This window comes from Drosophila rhopaloa, unplaced genomic scaffold, assembly GCF_018152115.1.
Source record: "Drosophila rhopaloa isolate 14029-0021.01 unplaced genomic scaffold, ASM1815211v1 contig_3, whole genome shotgun sequence".
NCBI classification, from domain to species: domain Eukaryota; kingdom Metazoa; phylum Arthropoda; class Insecta; order Diptera; family Drosophilidae; genus Drosophila; species Drosophila rhopaloa.
Genome location: NW_025335123.1, coordinates 3,043,456 through 3,069,445, shown reverse-complemented (window position 1 = coordinate 3,069,445; position 25,990 = coordinate 3,043,456). Strand labels below are relative to the sequence as shown.

General features: G+C 37.3%; 1 protein-coding gene across 1 annotated transcript in view; it reads right to left on the bottom strand.

Annotated features, from left to right (window-relative positions):
- LOC108043568 (chaoptin) overlaps nt 1-25,990 on the bottom strand; it is a 217,810-nt gene that overhangs the window by 152,775 nt on the left and 39,045 nt on the right. The window contains exons 3-4 of the mRNA XM_044461346.1: nt 20,681-20,836; nt 862-949 (exon numbers count right to left, since the gene is read on the bottom strand). The gene's annotated coding sequence lies outside the window, so the exon portion shown is untranslated. The remainder of the gene's footprint in view (nt 1-861; nt 950-20,680; nt 20,837-25,990) is intronic.

Sequence of the window (25,990 nt, the reverse complement as noted above, 5' to 3'; positions counted from 1 at the left end):
GGAACACACGGTTGAAGCGAGAGGAGGATAATAAGAACCGAGCATTCAATTTGCTTGTGGTTTTTTCAGAGGGACGAGCTGAAGAATTGTGGCTTGTGGTTCAGCCGCACAACTTTGTGTGTCCAACATCTTCGTTGAAGAAGGGGAGGGGGTCCTTCCCCACTCCACCCCCTCCCCCACTCAAGTGTGTGTGTGTGTGACAAAGATAAACACATTTCAGCATTTCGACAGCGGCAACGATAACGCCTTCAATTATTAATTATTATCACCGCAAAGCCAAATGTAAAAGCTTCAATTAAAACTTACGCACACACCAAAAGCGCCTGGATACCTGAACGTATTATGCACTGAGAAAATAGTAGGTACTTTAATTAAATACCGGCAAATAAGCCTGTTGATATCCATCTGTACTGTCTATTGCCAATAAAAGTAGACTTCGAGTTAAATAAATCAGAGTTATGGTAGTTATATTTGCATGCCAACTACTTCTACATGGCAAAATTCTTTATTTTGATCTTATTTTAAAAAGTTAGATATTTTAATAATACTTATCATTAAAATTTAAAGAAACAATGTGCTTCGCAATTAAAATATAAAGAAAAATTAACTGTCATAGAAACACTATTGTTATTATTATTATTTCTGTACTCCTCAAAAATCTTAAAAATATGTCTAAAATGGCTTTAGCTTAACTAAACTGTCTTATTTCTCAGTATTTTTTCCTGTGCATCCATCACACACGACACACACAAAGAAAAGCAACTGCATTGCTCGACTCCTGCCCCAGATTTTATTTTCATTTTGTTTTTTTTTCCCCCGCCCTGTTGTTAATGATTTATACAAGGATTAATTTATACTCACTAATGGATTTCACTTGGCAATGTCCTGCCAGCATTCAATATTATCAATTACTCTGCCTCACAGCCGCTGTAGAGTGCGAAGAGTGTGCCTGGGAAAACAAGACGGGAAAAGAGGAAAATTAAGCAAAATTAATTATGGCCCAGTAAGCAACATTGCCACACCGCATGCAAATTGCTGGGTATTTATTTTATGGCATTTCTTTTGCATTTCGCTCCGTGGCTATTTTATTGATTTCCCCCCCTTTTCAGGTGGAGCGAAAAAGGGCGGTTGTAAAGTAAAATAAAATAGCTCAAGTGCGAGATCAAACGGAGCTCGCATAAAAATCAACTAATTTGCACACTTCCCCATGCAAAGGTCCTTCGAAGGACTGCAAATAGAGGCGGAAACCGAGGAAGGACGCTCTGCTAACGGCTGTCAATAAAATAAATGAGCGCCATTAGCAGCGGAAAATGATGAACACTTGAAAGTGTTTCGCCGGCTAGCATCGAACAGACACTAAGACCACGCCCACTTTCCACTTGCCACTTGCCACTTGCCACCGCTCAAGAAAAAAAAAACCCGGACGGAGGAATATAGAATATACACAGAAGTAATCGCAATGGAAATGGATGAGGGGACAATGCAAAACATTGGCTACGAAATGACCCGGAAGGCCAGGCAGTGAGGCAAGTGATTTTGTTTGCGTATGGAAATGGACTGGTGTCTAATATCTGATATCAAGGAAAATTAAAATTCAGGATAAACCAATAAAATGATTCACAAAATGTAACAAAAATGTAGTGTCATTTGTTAATAAATAAAATGCACTCTTTTAAAAGCTTAGCACCAACTGAACGTGGCTAGTTGAAAGGCAATTAGACAATAAGGTATTTTTAAGCAGCCTTAAAATATAATATTATAGTAAATATACGACAAATATGTATTTATTATTATTTAGCAGATAAACTTTGTCAAACAATCTCCAAGATGCCTTTTAAGAGACTTAAGCTGTTGTAATTTAAGAACAGACAATTTTTTTGTTAATTTAATTAAAATCCCTCTAAATTGGCATTTTTCCACTGTGCGTTTTTTCTGCACCCTGCCAGTTGACTAGATCGCAAGATAGTGAGCCAGACGTCTGCTGGTGGTTTTCCGAGTGGGTTTTCCGCCACCCCAGTGGGTGGAAAACGCCTGGTGGGCGAGAGGGGGGTTTTGGCAGTTGTGTGGGTCACAAAGCCGAAGGCAAACAAGTCGCGTACATTTGTGCAAATAAAATTTGCTTGAATAATTTTATGAATGGTAGACAAACTGTTAAAGCAAGAGCATAGGAAAATGGAAATAGAAAAGCGGGGAAAAAATGCGGCGAACAGGCGGCAAACTATTCCAAGGAAAAGCCGGTAAAAAATGTGGAAAAAAGTGTGCGCCATAACATGCAATTTATTATTACATCAAAGGGTTAATTGCACAAATGGGCGAGTGTGTGTGCCTTTTCTTGCGGTGCATTTTCCACGTGCCGCCAAACTCTCCATGTCCGTGTGTGTGTGGTGTTTAAATAAACGACAACACTTGAAATAAATTGCAGCAAATCAAGTTAAATAAATTGCGCGAATGTGCGAAGCCCAAGGACAAAAAGGCGGAGAGTCGTTATCACTCACACACTCACACCATGATTTTCCATTTTCCTTTTACACACACGCCTGTGTGTGTATGCCAGGCATATCGTCATCTGGAAACTGGCATTTCTGCGGGCCCTGAATTTTATTTCCCTCTATTTTCCCAGCCCCTCCCTTAATTTTAAAATTAATGTGTAGTTGCTACGTGCGCGTTAACAATCACTCGCGATTTTTTATTCAAGTAATTTGAGGGCCATTCTTCTCATTATGGGGAGTATTAAATTTCCAAAAGTCCAACAAATGAAAAAGTAGTTTCTGCCAGCAAACCAATCAGATATCAAAGTTTCGAGCTGATATTTGACGTTAATTAGTGGACTGCGCAAGCAAAAAAGATCCAATTCGGAATATTGGGTTTCGTTTGGAGTACGTCAACATTTCTCATTAACTTTTCAAATAGCAGCTAACTTGGTTTATGTTGTTTTTTTGCGATATAGAAGAAATTTGAGGTATTATTCTGTGCAAAAATACTTTTTGTATAATAAGCTTTTAAGCTAAAAAATAAGTATTTATTGAAGCGAATAATACATTATTAAATAAAGGAATAAACATAAGAGCTATTGATTTAGTTACTTGTACCTTTGGTGCAATACAAATCATTTTGTTGTAGCTCCTTTTAATTTTTTTTTTGAATGCACAACATTTGAAGAATATTGCGTTAAAATTTTAGATTCATTCCAGTAAAACTTCCGAAGTTATGGGCAGTTGAACGTAGGTGAGTTAGCTCGTTTTGTATGCGATTTTGCGATGTCCAAAACTTTAAAAACGCTCTCCTGAAAAGTAGCAATTTCAAAGTCGGTGAACACGAACCTGCAACAATTTCTGTACCTAAATCCGCAAGTACTGATAACTAATAAACAATTTTGTTTTGGTTTTTTCTGATGATACAGTAACGAGTTCTGCTGTTCACCGCATAATCTTGTTTCTTGGAGGCGCCTAATTAGCTTTGCTGTGAACGGCTCATTTATTTTTATACCCGTTACTCGTAGAGTAAAAGGGTATATTGTATTCGTGCAAAAGTATGTAACAGCTAGAAGGAAGCGTTTCCGACCCTATAAAGTATATATATTCTTGATCAGGGTCACTAGCCGAGTCGATATAGCCATGTCCGTCTGTCCGTCTGTCTGTCTGTCCGTCTGTCCGTCTGTCTGTCCGTCCGTATGAACGCTGAGATCTCGGAAACTATAAAAGCTAGAAGATTGGCATTTTGCATGCAGATTCTAGGAGTTCCTACGCAGCGCAAGTTTGTTTCAAAAAGGTGCCACGCCCTCTTTAACGCCCACAATCGCTTATATACGATTTTAAAAATTTTAATATTTCGGAAAAGTAAAAATGCAGTTTTATTGTGTTTATCAATACCTATCGAAATGTAGAAGAAATTTTTCAAATCGGACCATTCGTTAAAAAGTTATGCGTGATCAAAGTTTCTATCTCCATCTCCCTCGCACTCCCTTTACCTGAGTAACGGGTATCTGATAGTCGGGGCACCCGACTATAGCGTTCTCTCTTGTTTTTTATTAAAATTTGTGAAAACGTAGTTTAAATGTTGTACTTTAATATGGTTATAGAATAATTCATCTGAAATTAACCGTATCGCATAAAAAAAATCATGAAAATAGGCCTTTTTTGGCCGAATTGACCATACCGCCCCCTTAAGAAAGGAAAAATATAATTAAAAAAACATATTTCATTGTACTACATTAATTAAAGTTACAATGCCTTGAGAGTGCCTTTCCGCCAGACACCATGTCCGTCCAAATGATTGACACTCCGGGCGGTGGAATGTGCATTAACTGCCACGCCCCCTCCGGCAGATTAGTTTGGTCGGGCGTGGCAGGATCAATTAACGGCGCAATTAACAGTGCGTAATTGGTTTCCACATTAATCGTTTTCGTTAATCAATTGAGTTCACATCACCGTTTATTTCAAGTGCAAACTTGTCACATTTCTAGGAATTTTCAGCCAACACTCAGGGCTCTGTTAAATTATTTATTTATATTTACTGACTGAAACCAAAGGCGCACATATGTACGTCTGGTTTATTTATTTAGCGTAGACAGGGGAGTGGTTCCCCTTTTATGATTCTGATTTCTAGGCCACAGTGAAAAAAACGTTAATAATGTTCGTGGTTATAAAGAAAAACTGAAAATATGAGATGTGACTAGGAATTTTATTAGACTAAATAAGTTCATACTTTAGAATACCACAAACTCTAATTATGAATCTTTTTTTAAAAACAAATTTTAAGGTTATGACGCATTGTAAAACGTTATATTTAAATTTTAAGTTTTATTGTTAAATTAGCTGGATCTCTAGTATTTTATTTATATCTTAAAGTTAATGTTGTGCTGCAAGTATGCAAATATCCATTTTCGAAATATTAATAACATTGAGTGGCATTAATTATTCATTAAATTACTGCATTCTGAAGACATTGTTTGGTTCAAAACTAAGGCATTAAAAAACTTGCCTACATTTATTAGTATATTTTAAAATGAAATACTTTTGAAGTAAAAAGGTCCATGATAGAAAATACAACGAATTTCTGTCCGTGTCTTAGATTTTTTACCATCAGTCCCCAAAGGGAAGTATACTTTGATTAAGTGCGTGCTCCGACATTCCGGCTGGGAGATTGACTCATTTACCCATTTTTGATGGAATGTCGCCAACTAAAATGCCTTCCACTTTCCCGCCCACCCAAGGCTGCCCCGCCCACTAGCCGACGCCCCCCGCTTTTCACATTTTCCCGGCGCCCACCAAGTTTATCGCGTTGTTTGCCGTTTGCGTTGTTTGCCTTTGCCGCTTTGTCAACAAAAAAAAAAGGAAAAGAAAAGGCAACAAAGAACAGCGGGGAAATGCCGGGGGAAAAACGGATGGAAAGCTGGGGAAAAGCGGGCCCGAAAGTAAACGAAAAGGGTTGTAAAAACGTAATGGCGAGTTAAATAAAAGAGGGGGCCAGAAATATGCCAACACTCACAGGGGCGAAAAATGTACAAAAATATATATTCAAAAGTGTCATAAATGTAATACAACTTTTCCTTTATGACAACTGCATATGTGTGTGTGTGTGTAGTGTCGTTTGTGTTGGCGCGTTGTTCGAGGGCCACTCTCCAGAAACTTCTCTCCGGCCAATAAAAATAAAAATAGAATTCAAGTAAAATAAATAAAATGAAATAAAGGAGGCGGCCAACTAAAAAAAGCAAACATTCCAATAGCGATGTAAACTTTGTCCGCCCACCACACGAGCATGTGTGTTTTGCTATCTTCAATAACGCGTTTTTGTTTTCCGTGCTAGGCAATTTTCTCTGGCCTAAACTTTTAGGCCAGGTAGCTGCATTGGCTTACATCGAAACTAGCCAAAATGCCGACAAATGAAAGAGGCCAACTGAATTATAAATTTGAAATTTGGGCTTGCCAATCGTACGATACAAAATAAAGTAAATAAATAAAGAACATGTTGGAGCTCAATAGAAGTAGACTTATTTAGCACTAAGCCATCTGCAGAACGCATTCGGTCTCACAATTTGTAAAGCAATTATTGATATTGTAAGAGCAATGGAAATATTCCTTCAGACTTAAAACATTTTCTTGCACAAAAATAAATGTTGTCTGGCTGGGATAGAAATCAATACCAATATTAGGCATTTCATATATTTTGTTTCTTACTTTCCAAATATTTATTTAAATTATTTAGCTAACGACCGATTTGTTTGCAATATAATTTTAAAATCACCAGCAAATAATTAGTCACTCAGATCACATTCACAGGCTAACTGCAAATCAACACTCAATAAAATTAAACAGCTTTCCAATGAGATCGGATGGCAAGTAGATTCTCCCATTATTTCGAGCTCATTAAGTGCACTAATAAATTAAATCGTCCTTAGCGCCAATCCGCCTTACAGCCAAAGTGCGCACTGTCTGTCTGTGTGTCTGTCTATGTGTGTGTGTGTGTATTTGGCTAAGTGCTCCTGAGTTCTCCGCTGAAAAGGTTGAACTGCACATGCCCAAATTGTGAGCATTTCCGCAAGTTTTTATAAAAACTTAAAAATAAATTTAAGATTAAACAAGAAAGGAAAGCTAACTTCGGGCGGAGCCGAAGTTGAAATACCCTTGCAGAATATTCTGCAAATTATATTCTCCAAAATCATTCATAATGCATTCTTAATACTCATAAAAAATCCCAACTTCCTAACTTTAAAAACACCAAAGTTATGGCATTTCCAATCGTTCAGTTATATGGCAGTTATAGAATATAGTCGGCCGATCCTTATGAAATTTAATATGTCGGATTGATTAGGCAAAAATAAAACCCATAGAAAATCCCAACTTCCTAACTTAACAAACACCAAAGTTATGGCATTTCCGATCAATCAGTTATATGGCAGCTATAAGATATAGTCGGCCGCTCCTTATGAAATTTGGTACGTCTGATTGATTGGCCAAATATAAAACCCATAGAAAATCCCAACTTCCTAACTTTACAAACACCAAAGTTATGGCATTTCCGATCAATCAGTTATATGGCAGCTATAAGATATAGTCGGCCGATCCTTATGAAATTTGGTACGTCGGATTGATTGGCCAAATATAAAACCCATAGAAAATCCCAACTTCCTAACTTTACAAACACCAAAGTTATGGCATTTCCGATCAATCAGTTATATGGCAGCTATAAGATATAGTCGGCCGATCCTTATGAAATTTGGTACGTCGGATTGATTGGCCAAATATAAAACCCATAGAAAGTCCCAACTTCCTAACCTAACAAACAGCAGAGTTATGGCATTTCCGATCAATCAGTTATATGGCAGCTATAGGATATAGTCGGCCGATCCCGGCCGTTCCGACTTATATACTGCGTGCAAAGGAAAGAAGGGTGTGTGCAAAGTTTCAATTCGATATCTTTAAAACTGAGAGACTAGTTCGCGTAGAAACAGACAGACGGACAGACAGACGGACAGACGGACAGACGGACAGACGGACAGACGGACAGACGGACAGACGGACAGACGGACATGGCTATATCAACTCAGGAGGTGATCCTGATCAAGAATATATATACTTTATAGGGTCGGAGATGTCTCCTTCACTGCGTTGCACACTTTTGACCAAAATTATAACACCCTCTGCAAGGGTATAAAAAACACTCGCACATGAGGAAATGAAAGCCTCCGTTATCGAATGCGGAAAAGTGGGGGGAAAAGTGGGCGTGGCAGGTGGCGCTTTGGCATGCAGATTTCAGCCAGCAATGGCGACGTCAAAATGACTGCCTATGGCCAAACAAAAACAGAAACAAAAAGCGAAAAAAGAAAAAGAACAAGCGGAAACAGGAAAAAGCCGCTACTACAACTTCCGTTTCCACATCACTCATACTCACACCCACGCACACACTCATACCTGAGCGAAAGAGACAGACAGCAGAAAAGGACAAGGCGAAGAATTGAATCTGCAGTGAAAATAAATTAAAAACAAAGAAAAAAGAAGCGACGCGGCGAAAGAAATGAAACGAAACGAAAGCAAAATGGAGCAGAGGAAGCCGCGAACTGAACTCAGTCAGACATGAAAAAAGGCCAGACATCTAAACACACGGAAAGAAATTATGTCAAAGATGGAGACATATTTTTATTGATGCTTTTTGAGACTTCGCAAAGCGAAACACATGTTCCAAATATTACAAGTTGTGTTCTACAGCATGAACAAAATTATTGACAAGTGTGTCACATATATTAGTGAACCCAATGGACTCCAAGCCCTGTTCTTGTTTTTGGAAACATATCCATACAGGGCTCGAGTTCACATGCGAAGAAACATTTTTAACACACTCAGCTTTTATGTCTTATAAGCACAGAAACAAAAAGAGTTCGTTTTCAAAACACACATTGTTGACACTTCAGAACAAGAAAAGCAACGGTCCGTTTTAAAAAACCAAAATCTACTTGAGTCACTTGAAATCCACACGTGTTGACACTGAGATTCGATTGTCAACAATTTGTGTATTAAGCCAAAATGCTCCCTTTAACCGAAAACCTTAAAAATGTACATTTCTATACAAAAAATGGCACAAGAAACAATTTCCATGTTACTTGAATTGAAAAAGGCCTTACAAGCAATTTTATTTAATCATCACACATCAAGTTTTGACCCATGTATTCATAGCAATAAGCTGCAAGAGTTCAAAATAATAATACAAAAAAATAATATTAAAATAAAATCAAAAATCAGAATTTGTTTACCTATTCATTTCATCATTTTAATGACATTCTAAACAAATTAAATGGCCAAAACATGTGGTAAGTAAAAAACCAATGGTAAAGTTAACCGGACTTCTACTGAAAATCTAGATCGATTATAAAGTGCATCTTTCAATCAAAGATATATCGAAGGGGCTTTGTTTTCTTAATATGAAGTTTGAATTAAGCCAAGATATTAATTTAAGAAATATTTAAAGGTAAGCGCCCAAACTATTTTGCAGTGCAGCAGCCAAGCCGGACTGAACAGAACCAAACCGTATGCGAGGCATTTGCGCCGAAAGTTATGCTGCAGGCTGGGGAAGCAGCCCCTTAACCCACTGAAGCCGTGGAAGATTGCTTAAAGTTTTATTGGTTGTTGTTTGCAAAGCAAAAACTTTACTTTTGCGCGCTTTTCTAACGGTGCAAACACACATATACACGTGGAGGGGGAGGGGGAGGGGGTGTGGCCAAAGTTGCCAATGGATCCTTTTCGGCCCTGTATTCTCGCATCCTGCGGGCTCCTTTTGCTTTCATTTCGCCGCTCTGCTATTCTTTTTCGGCGCTTTCTTTGCCTTTGCGTCTATCGCTTTTCTATACAAGTCCAAGTACACATTCCTTTTTTGTGGAAACTGAAACTGCCGTTAGTCAAGAGGAGCCATTTCCATTGCCATTTCAGATCCCATTTGCCCACTCCCATAATCCCAATCCTCGGCGGAAGTGGAAGCCAAAGTTGAAGTTGCGGCCCAAGTGGAAGTCAAAGTTAGAGTTAAAGTTAAGCTTAAATTTGAGGTCATCGTCAACATTTTGCGTGTAATTTTCATAAACAAAATAGTTAAACATCGCAGTAAGTTGTCTAATGGTCGTCCGTGTAGCTTCCACCCACTATCACTATAGTAATAATCATCACCATTGGCTTCATCGCCTGCTCCCCGGTCATTTCAAGTGCCAAAGTAGAGCAAAACACCAAAAGTTTGTTATTTTCTCCCCTTGAAATGCGATGGAAAATACACCGAGAGAAGTACTTTAGCATTGCGGCTATAATCAAAATAAATAAAAAACTATATGGTCAACTAAATGTTAATTTATGAAATTAGAACTTATAATATTTAATAAAATATATCCCCATTAAGTGCAAGTTTAGTGGAAAAAACGTTGTGTTATAGAAGAAATTAAAATATAACCAATTCAATATATAAGTTATCCAATAAAAAAAAAATATGTTTAGTAAATAAAATGTTAATGTGTACACAAATAAAAGTTTCAGTTTATTAGAAGAAAATTGCTGATCTATAATTTTAAAATCCTCACCATTCCATATTTCATTTTTAAATTGCAGACTTTAATATTTATCAATGGTTAACAAAAAAATATCTGTCGCTATATTTTTGGCTCTAAATTTTAAACATCATTTTCACAATGGTTTTATACTAAGCTTATTTTAAGGTCTTATTTTTTAGGCAGCCATTAATATTTCAGTACATTTGGAGGAAGGAGAGGAAGCATAGCTTATGCATGGACTTACCTCGCCAAAGAATTGAGGAGATTTAGTTGGGGGAAATCCACTAAGCGATGCAAATTGAAGGCTCAGAAAATCCTCAAATCTCTGTGAACTTGCTGCTTTTGTTTTAGGAGAAGAGTCAAGTAATTTGATACGACCCATCATTTAAATTCAATAATTGCAAAGTGGTTCTCATTACTGCACAAATTATCGAATTTGTAATCAAATATTACGAGGTAAAAATAAAACTGCACAAGCTACCCAAATAACACTGTTATACAATAAATAAAGGAAAACGAACAATATATAATAGGTAATGTATAATTTTGCACCTAAATTTACTTATAATTTAATTAAAATATGTTATGAAAAGTCCTCAGTAAATGTTAATGGATCGATTACTGAAATACAAATATTTTATTTTATGTCCAATCACTTCATGTTTTCCCCTCCAGTAAAATCAATGCGCTCTAATGCAGTCATTTACGAGTTTAGGGCCCTTTAAAATTATGATTTCATAGCCCCAAATTGGTAGCACCCACTGGCAACACCCGCTTTTCATATTCATCAATCAGTTGCCCCAAACAGATCTGCACTCAAAATTGTATTCAATCATTTGGGGAATCATTGCGGGCCACCCGTTGATTATCCTTTTCATTAGCGAAACACAAAACGGACACAAAGGCCTTCGGCCACGCCCCCATCACACTCACACACACATACACACACACACACGCTCTAGCGCCCCTCGAATGGCACTTAATGGCCGCACACAAAACATGGCTAAACTTTGTGCAAACTTTTCACAAACACACTGCGTCGCATGTGTGGGTGCGTGCTGTGTTTGTGTGTGTGTGTGTGTGAGTGAGTGTGTCTGAGGGTGTGTCTGTGTGCGGGTATGCGTATGTGTGTGTGTGGGAAATGTCATTGGCGGAAATTGAAACGCACATGACAATCCATTTCATCAGCAGTTTAGTTGCCTTTGGAACATTTCAGTGACGGAAAAAGACTGGAGTTGCTGACTTTTTTTGTCTTTTTTCCAAGCCAACTCTGGCTTTTGGTTTGGACTAGAGAACTGAAGGCTTTTTAAGTTTTTTAACTGTTTAATACTTTTCTAAAATCAATGAGTACAAAATTAAACCGTTTCTGAAAATATTAAAGGGGGAAATGCACCCTATATCAGACAATTCACTTTTTTTTAGTAAACCTCAATTTTAAATTGTGTAGAAAACTATTGTTAGTTAGAAAACAAAAAATTGTTTGCTTTTATATTTTTAAATTTGTGTTTATTTAAAAAAAAAAAAATGAATATGAAAAAAATCTTGATATTATTTAAAATACCAATAAAACTTATAATTATGCTAATAAAAATAATACCACTGATCAAAATACTTTTAGACATCAAAATAGATTGCTTTAATTATGTCAAAATTTTTTATGTTCTTAAACTTTAGTTTTGCTACCCGCAAACTTAAAGATAGTAAAAATATCAAATACAAGTTTTAAAAAATTAAAAATGATGTAGCTTTCTATCGATTATTTACATAATAAATTATATCCGTTTGATAAGTATCACTTGGCTTTTAGCGTTAGATTGCAAAATTTATTGTTTACGTTATAAAAGGATAAAAAAAGAAAAACTTTGGATAAAAGACATGTCTTGCTGTAATGTTTATCCTAGAGAGGTATATATTATTTTGGAAAATAATAACGGCAAAGCCATATTGAAATATGTTTAAATTTCATTTAGCCAGTCGCAGAAGCACATATATAAATGTTTGCCCAATTCCCACCGTTTGGATTATATACCCTAGCGTTTTAGGTCCAGTATATAGCACTCAGCACTGATTCCGGGATCCTTCTTGTGGCCATAGTGTCCAGTGAGTACGGCGGAGTAATCGATGCCTTGCGACCGTGATGGTGTGCGTTTCTCGTGTGTGTGTGTGTGTGTGTGTGTGTGTGTGTGTGAGTGACGTGATGTGAGTGGCAGCCACTAAGCCAAATCAACAAAAATCAACATTTCGACAACAAAGTCCTTGACTGTTAAACTTAACCGGGCACCAAAAGCATACAAACACGACACACGCACGCATTCCGAAAGAGATGGGTATAGCCGGGAGAGGGAGACGGCAAATGCCATAACAGACCATAATAGAAAAACTGTGTCTGCAAGCATCTTGGGGCTATAAGCTTCATGTCCACGACATTTTTTCAGGGACTTCCGGGGTTCGCAACACCCCCCTGAGTGTATAATCAATGTCAGTCAATATTTTGCCAGACTCTTCAGGAGCGAAAGGGACAACGAATCGGGCGAGAGGAGCACGGAGTGCTAGTTGGCAAATGGAATTGAATTGAAAAAGAATGAAGAGCCGAAATGAAAACGAAAACGAAAACGAGATCCGAAACGAAAGGCAACAATAACAAAACTAAATTACATATGCACACAAAACTTGTCAATGGATTCAGTGAAAAAAAAATATTGATACTAGATAATTTAATTTAAAACACAGAATTAAATCTTTGTTTTCTAAATGAAAAGGATTTTATATAATTCCACATTCATATGAATATTTTTAGTAGTGTTTCACAAAAGAGATAATCAGCGGCGCTACGTTTTTGCGAAATTGCCTTTTTACCAACGACATATGTAATAGGTAAGAATAAATAAAATTAAGTAAAAACTAAGGACTATTTATATTTTATGAAAAATCAAATTAATATTATCGATAGTGGAAAAATCTATGGATTTTTTCGAAAATTTCAAAAGGGGTTACATTAATAAAAACTTAAAAAAAATTGACCAAAAATTAAAAACCAAGTTTTTAATACAGATTTTTAGGGAATTGAACCACAGGCTTTTAAAGGTATACCACTGAGAAATCGAATTTCTGTGAGAAAAGTTATGGCCTTTAACTTTAAAGGTTAGGGTCACTTTCGAAATTTCGAAAGGAATAGATTGAAAACCATCGACAACCAATAGAATTTTCTTTTTGAATGCAGCAATGTCGTATTCTCCGTGTGTATGCGATTCTTTGTGTGTGTGGTCGTTATGCTAAATGACAAGAAACAAGCCGAGGAGCAACAACAATGGCAAACACATTTTCTGATTAGTTTGCAGAACCCACATTAGTCCCCAGTCGCTTAGAAACGCTGACAAGCGGGAAAAATCTGTATAAACGGGCGGAGCGAAAGAGACGGACGCTGCGGCAAGGGTCAAAGGGTGGGAAAGAGACGGCGCTGTCGGAAAGTATGGAAAACTTTCAAGGCGAAAATCCCACACACAAAGTTATATTGCTCAAAGCGAATTATCTGAACTTGAAGTTTTGCATAACTAATCAACTTCACCTCACGATTGACACACTCCACTAATTAGCTTTCAAATCGAATTTAAATTATTCAGCAGGCTTCAAAGGCCCGAAACGAGGATTATGGGGCTGCAGCTCGAATCAGGAATTAAACCTGCATTTTCCATTAGGCAAACGTGGCTTCGCAATTCAATTTAATAAACTGAGTGCAGTAGAAATATTTGACAATGTTATTGTAACTAAATATCTGCAAGTGGCCCACATATATCTAGCAATTTGTAAAATGATGTAATAAATTAAGTTCCAATTTGACGAAGTGTTTTGTCTTACATGCTAGCTTCCTAATTACATTTTTTAGAGTTTCCCTTATTTTACAAAATACTTATTCCTTTTATGTTTAATCAAGTGGAAAACATATTTAACCGTTTATTAGTTTCTTCGGGAACATCTTAATAAAGTAGTGAACAGTTTTTGAAGAAAACAATTAAAAATGGATAATAACTTTGGCAGTGGCAAATGTGCAATAACCTCGATCTGAATAGTTTCTATATCCTTGCAGAGGGTATTATATTTTTATTCAGCTGATTGCAACTCGGTAAAATATACTTTTTTGGGCTATTAAAGTATAAATATTCTTAAACCGGAACATCAAAGCTTTTAACAAAAGCAACATGAAACTTTCTTTAAATTGAAAACAATCAAAGTTTTACTTGGTTGGATATAAAAGCATAAATAAATGTAATTAAGTGCGTTGGAATAAGAGTATATACATTTATTTGAAGTCGCAAGGGTATATACACTTCGGATAGCTCTATTTCCTGTATAATTCTTATCACCCCCTCCAATTTTTGATGTCATTCACGCACTTTCCTTTTTTACTTTTAGGCGCATTAAACGTTTTTGCTTTGTCAGCAGCGCATTAACTTGCTAGTCCTCTTTCCACAAGATCAGCAAATTAGCGTAAATTGCAAAAAAAAAGAAGAAAAGGTAGTTCATGCGAATCTTTGCTATTTTTTTCCCAGCTGGTATGAGTATGAGTGCAGTTTTCCCCGCCCTAAGCCAGGCTATTAGCATCATTTGTGACCGGACTTTGGAGAATTTTGTTTTTAATTTTCTACACTCTTTCTACACCTATTTTTTGCAGAATTTTCTCTTTAGGTTTTCGCACGAATTTTCCACCTTTTCCTTTGTCGCTGCTTAACTGCCACGCCCACCGCATATTAATGAGCCGTCGTTCTTAACACGCTCTTGAATTAGTTGCCAAACGCGACTCGCTGTCGTCTGTTAACCTCGCCCAACTTTTCCTGATTTTCCTTGGGCTAAGCAACAAGCGAAAATGGGCGGGAAAATTCTTGGGACGAGTGAAATGGCTGGGGGAAAACTTTCATTCCTTTAGCTACCCGCAAACACTTGCGGTCCTCTACTTTTCACCTCTGCCAGCCGCATCCAAGCACTCGCCATTTTTATTTGCTCTCGGATTTTGGGGTTTTCACTCGATCATTAAAAGGGGTTTTCAAATTTAGCTTACCGGTTGCCAAACATTTCAATAAAATTGGAGGAAGACTGAGAAAAAAAAACAGTCTTAATGGGTATTTCATTTTCATATTCCTTTAGTTTTTATAGGTATTTGGGAACAGTTCGATATTTATCCAGATGTCGTTGATACTAAATTTGAACTATGATTATTATGAGGAATTTTTTTTCTTTATAAAAATAAAAAGACATTTTTGCGGTAAAAAATGATGCTTGAACAACTTTTTTAATCGAGTCTTTAAAATATATTGAAGATTTATTTTTTATATAAAATATGCTTATGTATTTATATTTGTTATAAGTTACGTAAATATTTATTATTACTACATGTAGTATTTTATCTCCAATAGCTACAAAAATTTCTTTTAAATTTAATAATATTTATAAACACTTATAGAAAAATTCCAGAAAGAGCATTCCCAATTTAGTTTAAACGGACTTTTTTGTTTTGTTATTTTCACGCTTTCGCTGTTTACCGAGTTGGACAACTCATTTTTGGGTTAGCTTCTGGTTTTACCCCTTGTTTTCGCTTTCCTCACTTTTCGAGCCTTTCTTTTTTGCTGCTGCTCATTTTGCGCTTAATTTCCGTTTTAATTTCGCTCATTTTATTCAAAACCATTTCTTTGCCATACTTTCTCCGTCCTCGGAGTTCGCCCATGTTCTTTTCCTTGGCTGCGAACGCGTTTGGAATTCGGCCGACGAGGAGAAAGACATTCGGCCCATAACAATTAGGCAGGACTTTCGGCCGTGTTTATCCTGCGTAGGCCAGCATGTTTCCATTGGATAGGTCCTTTGTACTTTTGCCTTTGACTTTGACTTTCAATGACTAACTGGGCCTTTGTGTTCCCCGCCCCGTTTTAGTTGCCGCTGGTCAGTGCTGACGTAGGCAGTCCCAGGCAAATACAAATAGAATTTCGAGTGCACTGTGAGCAATTCGGGACTACATTCACAGGCTCAAGCAGTCCAACAGTTACTTTTTGATATAAGTATATACAAATTATGAAGCTAACTCAACTAAAACTTGTCGAAAACCAATTTTATCCTCGATATATTTAGTATACTTTGAACTTTAAAAGGACAAATCTTAAAAGATAAATTTGGACAATGTATTTAACACTAAATAATAATTTTATTTTGGTTAAGATATTTTGGAAAAACAAATATTAATATACGATGTTATAAACCCCTAATCGTCTTGGGTTTTGAGCTCAAATATCCATTAGAAACACTAGTAAAAGTGTACCTGCATAATTCTTTTGAAACGAGCATTTTCGAAAATATTTCACAATTTGACGTTTGCCAATAAGTAACTTATAAAATCTCGTATAGAGTAAGCCCTTATTTGCAAATTTGGTCTTAACTTGTAAGAAGTTTTTAAGCCAATTCCTGTCAAATCGCAAAATACGAACAAATTTTACAAATAAAATATGAATGAAAACAAAAGTTTTTTGATTGTTTTGGTTTGCGTAACGGTCAGGAACGATAAATTACATACGTAAAGAGCAAACTTTTTAATTGCAAAAAGTTTTGTATTGAACAAGAAGGTATTAATAAATCAGAATTACAGTAATAGCTCACTATTTCTCTATCTGTATACGAGCAACCACAAAGGCCTCTCACCTATATGGGCACGTCTGTGTGTGTGGGTTTGCGTAACAAATTCATACGCCAGCAGAAAATTCATTCGCGCGTGTCCTCGACCCCCTTCCCCCCTTCCCCCTCCCACCTCCCCCTCGCCTTAACCCCAAACTTGATCCTGGGCCATAAATCGACCCCAGTTTCCAGTCGCCAGCCGCCTCCAGTTTGCGATGCGCGCGTGTGTGAGCGTATGATTTATAAATGAGGTGATGCATTACGCCCCTCGCCGGCCGATTCGCCGGCCTGTCACAGCTGCCACCTTGGGCGGCAATTCCAATTGACCTGCTCATAAATGTTGCAGCGGATTTGTCACCACAGGAGCGGCGCTCCCGACAACCGCACATTGTTCGCCTGACCGCAACAAGAAATCGATTTGAATAATTTGAAAGGCTTCTAATCTTCGGCCGAAGGCCACAAAAAGGAAACCAAAGCGGAATAAAAGCGAGCCCACTCATTATCGTTGTGATTCGTGGACTCGGGGACTTGTAATCGGGGCAATGAAACCTTATTTGGGGGATCAACGCTTGTTTAAAATAGGCAGAATAATGTTTATTTCGTAGAATACAAATCTACTACTGTACTCAGTTATTCATTCTATGGTGGATGCCGAAAAAATGTTTAGATGTTTGAAATCACTTAAAAGGTGCCTAAAAGTATGCAACAATGTATTTTGAGCTCCTTGGGCTTATTCCGCAAGACCATGTTTTTTTATTCATTGCATATTTTTAGGCACCTTTATAAATGATTTGAAAAGTCTAGTGATTTGTGGGGCACTGCTCTTTTTAAGCATGTAGTAAGGTAAGATTCCAGTTAAAGGAAAAATATCTAGTAGGTAATTATATATGTATAGATAAAGTATTCCTCCCCAATTTTGTAAATATATAATTTGAATCTTACCTCTTTGTTACATAACCTACTGGGCAGTGCTTTGTTTGCTGTTGATTGTTTGTTCATTTTATTATTAAATTACACATCATTTGCTTGAGGCTGTGTAAGGTGGGTGAGCGAATCATCTTGGAGGTCAGTGTTCAATTATGAGGTAATTGAATACCGCTTGAACAATCTCTGCAAAGCCTTGGGGTGCCGCCCACAATAAAGACCCCCCCCCTGTCGTACGTTCCCACATATCAGGAGCGGCGGAGCATGGTAAATTAGCCCATGTAGACGAACTCGCACCCTCGCTGCGAAAACGCTTGACTGCTCTCATTAGACAGCCGTTTGGTTACTTTCATGGTCCTCGCCTGGTTTTGACTTGACTTTTCAGCTTTGACTTACACTCTGCACTCCAAAATTCAGCTCATATGTAGCTGTAGATGTATCTGTATCTGTAGCTGTAGCCGTATCTAAAAGCTGTGTGCTCGGTCTCGGTTGCTTTCGTTTTTATTTTGAGCATGAAATGTTTGTTTTCCTTGTGTTTTGCGCCTAAATTGTTCAACGCTTTTGTCCTTGTCTTTATTAAAACTTTGCCTGCAGCAACAGCAGGAGCAAATACACAAATGTACAGAAAAAAAATGTGTAATAAATGTCGGGATAAAATTGTACAACTTTTGTCTTGAAATTCGTTGTTTTAGGAACTTGAAAATTTTAATTTTTTTTTAACGGCATAACCATGAACTTAATTTTATAAGCCATGAAACCTAAAATGTTTTTTTTGGTGATTTGAATCAAAACTAAATTTAACTTATTATTAAATATGGTGTAATGTTATTTATTTATATCCTACCTTTACAAGTACATACTTCTAGTTGTTCTGTTGCTCTGTTTAAACTATCTTTAACTTTAAAAATAGCCTCTCATGAAAAACCAAAAAATCTTAAATATGTACAATATTTTTCTCTGTGTACCCACTGACAGACAGAGATAGCAAATGCCAGAGCGAGATGGCTAAAGTCCGAGAGCCATTAACATTTTCTTTGGCTTTCTTCGCTTGTTTGCCTACACTTTCCTGGCCCTGTTTTCCGAATGTGGCTCTCTGGCTTTTCCTTTTGGCTTTCCCCATGTGCATGTTGCCGCTGGTTAAATAATCTTGTTCTTGGCCCCACCGTCGAGTGGTGCTACAGAATGCGGTGGTGGTGGTGCGGTATTGGTAGTGGTGCTCGGCTGACCAACAGTTGACCCCCAAAACGGGCTGGACCTCGTCTTTCAACTTGACTTTCTGCTAGTGCAACTCGCAGGCCTATGGACGCCCTCGTCCGGCCCTCAGAAAATGCGATTCGTATTCATGGCAACATGTGCACCAGCTCAGACCCGGCAAGGACATTCACTCCGGCTCATTCGCCTTTCATGGCGCATGCCACAGGCACTGGAAGAAATTTGGGAGTGGCTGATTTTCAATTCACCTAAAAACATGTCTTTCAGAAATCCTACTTCTACTTCTACTACAATCCATGGCCACTCTGAAGCCTTCAGATATTTAGCCCCAGTGAATCGTTATGCGGAAATTTTATTATTTTTAAAACAAATGCCTTAAACATAACGTAAAATAAATAAGAATCCCCAATATGAGTTTTATGCATAATAATAAAAATCCTGAATATAATAATTTTAATCGTTTCGGTCCCTGATAAAAACCTTTAAAATAAAGAAAAAGTATTTAATAATTTAGTTCAATACGTAAACACTAAAAATCCAATATTAAACTTTGAAAAAGTTAACACTATTATCCAATCGAATTTGTGTATCTAGCCTTTTTTTCAAGTGCAGTTCCAGACAGTCAACTCTACAAATGTGCACTCATATACTCAGACACATTGTATCCACTTTTGAACTCTTGATTCCTGATTCTTCTTTTGTGACCAGACTGCGGTGTGCACTTTCCTTTGATTTTCCTCATTTTTTCCAGAGCCCCTCCCCTACACTCCCCTTTCCCCCTTTAGCAACCTCTTCTCCTTTTTTTCTGTTGACCCGCCGACGGCTACGAACTCTGGATGGTGGGACGTTGGCCACCGATTTGGGCTTCAGTTTACTCCTCTAACCTTTATTACGTTTTAGCCGAGGGGCAAAAGTTGGCTTTGCTTTAATGAGCACGATTTTATTAGCCGCTTTAACGTTTTTTCTTTAGCTCCATTGCCGCGACCTTACCACCCAGCCACGAGAAAAAAGAAATGAAAAATCACCCACCGCAGGAGGGTATTTGCTTTTTGCCGGCGCCGCTTTATGTACAAAACGAATTTTGAACTTTTTGTTTGACCATTTTTAGCATATTTGCCTTATGAATTCCACGAAGAGGCCAGTCCAAAATCAACTTGCCCAAAAACGATTTCAAAGAAACAGGCTCCTTAGCTGACTCCATAACTTTTCCTCCAATTCTTAAGCGGTTGCATTTTCTTTTGGGTAGGCATTTTTAAATTTCACATGCCTCTTTTTTTAACTTTTTTCTAGATGTTTTAATTAGTAGTTAATGCGAATATTCATTTGCAATTTTTTTATTTACGTACCTAAATTATTTCGTATATTAGGCATGATGCAGAATTTCCATATTCTTCCCAATCCAATTAAAGATGCAACAAATTTCCAGAGTTAAAAGTTGAAAAAAAAACTTGACTTATCGAACTGTTAAGGCTACAAATTTAATTCAATTATGGATTACCTGAAGCGAGTTTGGGTAATTTATTGAAGTATTTTGCTTCCTAGAACTCCTTTAAAAAAGGTTTCACTAAAGCAGCTTGAAAAGAACTTGAAATGCTATTCCCCCTGCAGCCTTTGACTTTTTCCCTCATCCAACAAAAGGTAAGCAGCGAGGGCAATAAATAAGGGAGTGTGTGTGAGAGTGTATCTGTGTGTTTCTAGAGGAAGGACAGAACAGGAAGGACAACAAGATTCAGCCCGGCATCAACAAGAGCAAAGTTACATGGTCCTGGACCGATGCACTTGCAAAATAGTTTGCTCATTCGCAGTTAAACGCGTCACAAATATGGGCTCAACTTTGGAATTTTTAAGATCATTTTCTTGTCGATAGCTTACCTTTTATCTTGACCTCTTTTTGATCAGCTTGTAATGTTTTCTTAATGAAACCACAACAAAAAGTGTTCCAAACACATAAGCGTAAGTATTTCATCCAAAAATTACAGTAATAAGTATCATTACAGCTCGAATTTTGTATGATGGGTGATAGAGGTTCTATAATTAAATTAAAATAAAAAAATAATAAAATGATTATTAACTGAAATTTCCACAAAGAATAGCAAATAAATAAATAAATTAATTTGCTGCATTTCAAATAGCTATTTGCATATGAAAATGGATTAAAAGAAGATTTTTGTTTTCATAAACAAGTATCAATAAAAACTTTTACATAGCATCTAAAATTCCGTTTAGAGTTTTAAATTGCCTCACGTGTGTACAGTTTTTCTCTGAGTGTCCGATGTGCTAGTATCCACTACGAGTTTCTGTGTGTGGGAACTATTTGTAGAAGTTAACGTGAATAATATTTACTTACTGGCATAATAAGTAGTGCTTTTGTATGGAGATTGGACCAACGCAGGACGCTCTGCCTCTCAGACAGGCCATCAAAATCTAAAGTATCATATATCCGCCCCAATATCTCCCTCTCTCTCGCACACACACACTCTAACACACACACACACACACATTCAGGAGACCCACTGTAAGTACACCCATTTGTTTATACTTGCGAGCTGGCTCACGTTATTTGCTTAGACAACGAAATCAAATTGAAAAGTAAACTCAGTTAGCATTCAAAAGCTACAAAATGTATTCCACCTATGGGCGTCTGCATATGTATGTGTATATGTATGGCATATCTGCATATGTATGGCATATACATTCGTGTATTTGCATTTGTATGTTCGTGTGTTTAAGCAAAATGGCGCCGATTGGGTCAAGTTTCTGGTAGTGGTCAGCTGCGAGGGAAGTTGGCAAAGTGAACAGGCCAAGAAAGTTTGCCAGATAAAACAAATACCTCCAAGATGTATTACAGGGAGCAGTATCGGGGAAACTCAATATCGAGAGGTGCCACAGGAACCTGAAAGGATTTTAAGTCCCTAGGAAGAGCGCACTATGGGCCAACTTCGACTTTTGTGGTCTAAATTTAAATTTAACAGATATTAAAAGAATCCTACCATTCGTTATTAGTTATTCCCAGACACCTTTTTCGTAAAAATCCAATCACATTTTCAATAATGATCCGTCTTTTTATATTTTTTACAAATGTTTATATTTTCAAGAAAATCAATTAAGAAAACCATTCTAAAACAAAGTAATCACTTTTTGGATTTACCAAAAATTAAAGATTTTTAGTCCTAGTTTTTATAACGAAAAATAACGATATTTATTCAATCCTAACCGAAAAATACATCCAAAGTCCAAAGAAAAACCTATTGAATGGTGCAGATTTGATCCCTGAAAAGATCCTCGAATCCCACTGTGCCGACTCCTTGGATGCTTTTCTAAATCATGCAAATAGATTTACAATAATCATAAATATTAAGCCATCAGAGGCTCAGGGCTCAGGGCTTAGGCTGCATTGGATGTTTCAATGCTACTTTCCCCACTTTCCCGGCAAGACAAAGGCCCGGGATTTGGAAATTCGAGCAGCTGCGACATAAAGGTGTCCCGGAAAATGCCTGGGACGGAACAACATCCAAATGATTCAGGCGACTGTCGAGCTGAGCCGTTGACTAAACAAATGACATTGACAAAATAGACACGGAGCAGTCAAAAGACGAGACAAAGGGCATGGGGATTGGATTCAGATGCGAGAATGGATTCGGAATGGAGTCAAGTGGCGAAGGGGTGGCGGGATGGCGGGATGGAGGCTCTGTGTAGGCATAAAAAGAAATCGTCTTAATTTCACTTTGTTTATGCTGAGTAATAACGAATTATGCAAATTATTTTATAATAAATTTATGCTAGCAGCGACAGCAACAACGAATCGAACGCACAAACGAGCACAGAACGAGGATATAAAACACAAGCCGAAAAGGAAAAGGACAATGCGACCGAGGACTGGGGACAGAGGACATGGGACAGACGACAAGGCGACGCAGAATAAGGCAGATAACAACGTTTAGCAGAAGGCGGGAAGAGTTTTCAAATTCTGGATAGTAGTCGTTGGCAGAGTTGAGATTCTAGCCATTTTTATCACACAATTTTTAATGCTTTTTAAGGTTTTAATAATATTTTCTTAAATTTAATATAAATTTTTCTTAAAGCTAAGGAATTCGGCTACTATTTATTATTTATATATTTATATATGGCATACAAATCGTCGCTTACAACTTTAGCTGAATACCATGGTCACACTGTTAAGATTTAGCTTAAGTGCAAGGTCACACTGCGGAATAAACAGAAAAGCTAAAGCTAGTAATCAAATCTTCTGATTTATATATATGATGCAATTTGTATTAGAAAAGTATATTTGTTGACTCATTTATGATAAAATATGTTAGGTGTTGTTTTGTGAAATACTGAAAGAGAGGTATTTTCTGGCTGTTTTCCCCCTTATCCACAGTGGGCACCTCCGAAGAGGACTCTGTCCATGGGCGTGGCTCGGCCTTATGGCTCCATATTCATCGCCATCTCTCAGTCCCAATCTCCGCCATCCGTTTCTGGGCTGCCTTTTCGGGCGCGTGTGACCAAGTATGCATGAAAATCCAATTTGCCTGCATGCTGCGGGGAAAGATGGCGAAAGGGGCGGCGGAAAAGTGGGCGGGGCGGGAAAGCTCGAGCGGTGCAGGCAACACGTAACAATCAAAGTGAAAACAAGGCAGCACGGCCATGGAAAACGTAATGGTAACACTTACAGTAATATTTATGGATTTTACTTCTCTCGGCAGACAAACACACACACACACACACACCCAGAACAGAGTAACAAATACACAATGGTGACAAACAATGGCTTTAAAAGCAAGAGCCAGATTATCCTTATGTATGGCCCTATTAATGTTTTACCTGTATGAAAACCTGAAACGAAAATGAAAAGCTGCACATGCCCATTTCTATCGTTATCCAATGTCAATCGCAGATTTGCGGGGGTATTTTAAACCTATGGTAGATTTGTGAGAGCCGAAATTATACGTTATTGAGGGAAAGTTCTTTTATTTGTTTTCAAGCTAAATCAATACACAACGTTTTATTAAAGATGAAAATAAAGTCTTGTCTTTTTAAGCAAATAGAGAAATATATTTTGATATAAGCCAATATTTATCTTAGGAAATCAGCTTATACAAGCATACAAATTTTGTCAATCAGGCTTATCCTATAGGAGATAAATACTATTTTAAATACTACTTTTCTTTTTTGTTAATTTCTTTAAATGGCTTAAGAAATTGTTTAATTTCTTTTTGTGTATGTAATCATTGAAAGCTCCTTGTTTATCTTGTCTTATAAATGAAAAGCAGTACAAAATTATTTCCTACGTTCTTTATAATATATCTTACATCATGGATTTTTTATTTTCTTTTCTTTCTTATAAGTAAAAATTAAATACCCCAGATTTCAGAGATTTCGGCATATGAATCCTTTTCAAATATGACTGAAATTTTTGACAAAAGTCGAGAAGCTACTTTCTCCTCTCCAATTTAAATGTTAACATTTAATATTTAAATACATTCTCTAGCAGCCTGCAATAAATCTGATAGCACAATAGCTTTAATAAGCCGATAAGGCCAAATGAGTATGGTTAAAGTTTAAGCTAAAGTTTTGGCCGTCAAATACTTCTGCTGAGCAAATACAATTACAGTAATTGCAAAATTTTTGGGCAGTCAAATACTCACGGCTGTTTCGCAAAAATTAATTAATTATTCTATGTAATATGACGGCGGGTAGATGGCTGGCAGATTTCTGGGAAAATAGGAGAGCAAGGTAAATTTCATACTGTTCTAGTCTGACAGCCTTCAAATGGGAAACAAGCTAATAAAAGTTTTTGCCAGCTACTGGAAATTAATTATACGCACAGCTCACCTGCCAGGACAATTTATATTATTTTTTTTTTTTGTGTTTTTGTTGGTGCCCATCTAAAACCACGACATAATAAAATGTTGGACATATAATTGAACACAGGCCAATGGTAAATTTGCTGACTGATTGGGTTTATCGATGGACATTTTCACTTAACCCTCCGCCGGTCGTAAAACCATATTTTTTTACGGCCCAGCGTTGGGTTGGCATATGGCCATAAAAGCCATAGCCAAAGTCAGCCAACTGCCAAAATGAAGACGCTTAAGGGCCAGAAAACGGAAAACAGAACAGAACAGAGCTGAACAGTACAGCAAACGTTAAACGTAGCAGAAAAGTTTAGTGGTGGTCAGTGGCCGGGGATGTGGGAATTTCCCAGTCGCTTTCCCTCCTCGGAAAATGACAGGCAGAGCGACCGGGCCAATCCTTTCTTGTCTATTTACATTTTTATTGTTGGTTGGTCGTAAAAAATCTGATTAAATACCACGTAATAGATCCCTTTGATGGCCGCACTGGACTGGGCCGGATTTTCCCCTTTTTCTCCGGCCCTTTTACTGTGATTGACCGTCCGTCCTTGAGCGGGTTAAGTGTTGTTAAATTACATTCAATAAACAAGCAATGAATATTTTATTGTTGTCTTCAACAAGGTGGGTGAAATTATTTATGATTTTTCGAGAGATGATGGCGGGCCAGTATGTAAGTGGGAGAGCAGATTGATTTCCGCTTGATTGGCACAAATCTCGTTTTAATAGAATCATTTGGTTTTATAACGCCGGCGAGCCCTTCTCCTCTATCATGCCCCAACTTTTTTATTGAGTCCCAAAGTTATGTTGCCGTGGCCCCCATAAATTCAGTAAATTGTTCTGCTGAATTTTAATCGCTTTTCCTGCGGTTGAGTGAAAGTCCTGATTTCCCGCTTATTCCCAGTTATTCTGCGTCTAGGGCAGGGCATTAATTTTTATACATCCGCTTCCTGCGGCTGCGCTGTTAATGCAGGTACTTAAAACTAAGTAAACAAATGCAATTTTCTTTTCAGCTTTTGCCCAGTCGAACACGGTGCGGCTGATTAATATGCCGAGGGAGAGGATATCAAGTATACGCTGGTCATGAGTATTTATGAGTTTTTTATTGATTAATTGTGAACTCAACAGAAAAAAAGTGAGCATCTTCGGTCCAGTCCAGAAATAAAAAAAGAGTGTAATTTATGAAATGTATTAGCTTAATCATTCGGTAGGGTGTTTTTCGTAGAACTTTTTAGTGGCGTGCAAGATTGTAGCTCTAATAAAATCAGTACATCCACTTCGACTCACTTAAGCAGTCGTAAAACCTAAAATAACTAGAAGCACGCTCTCC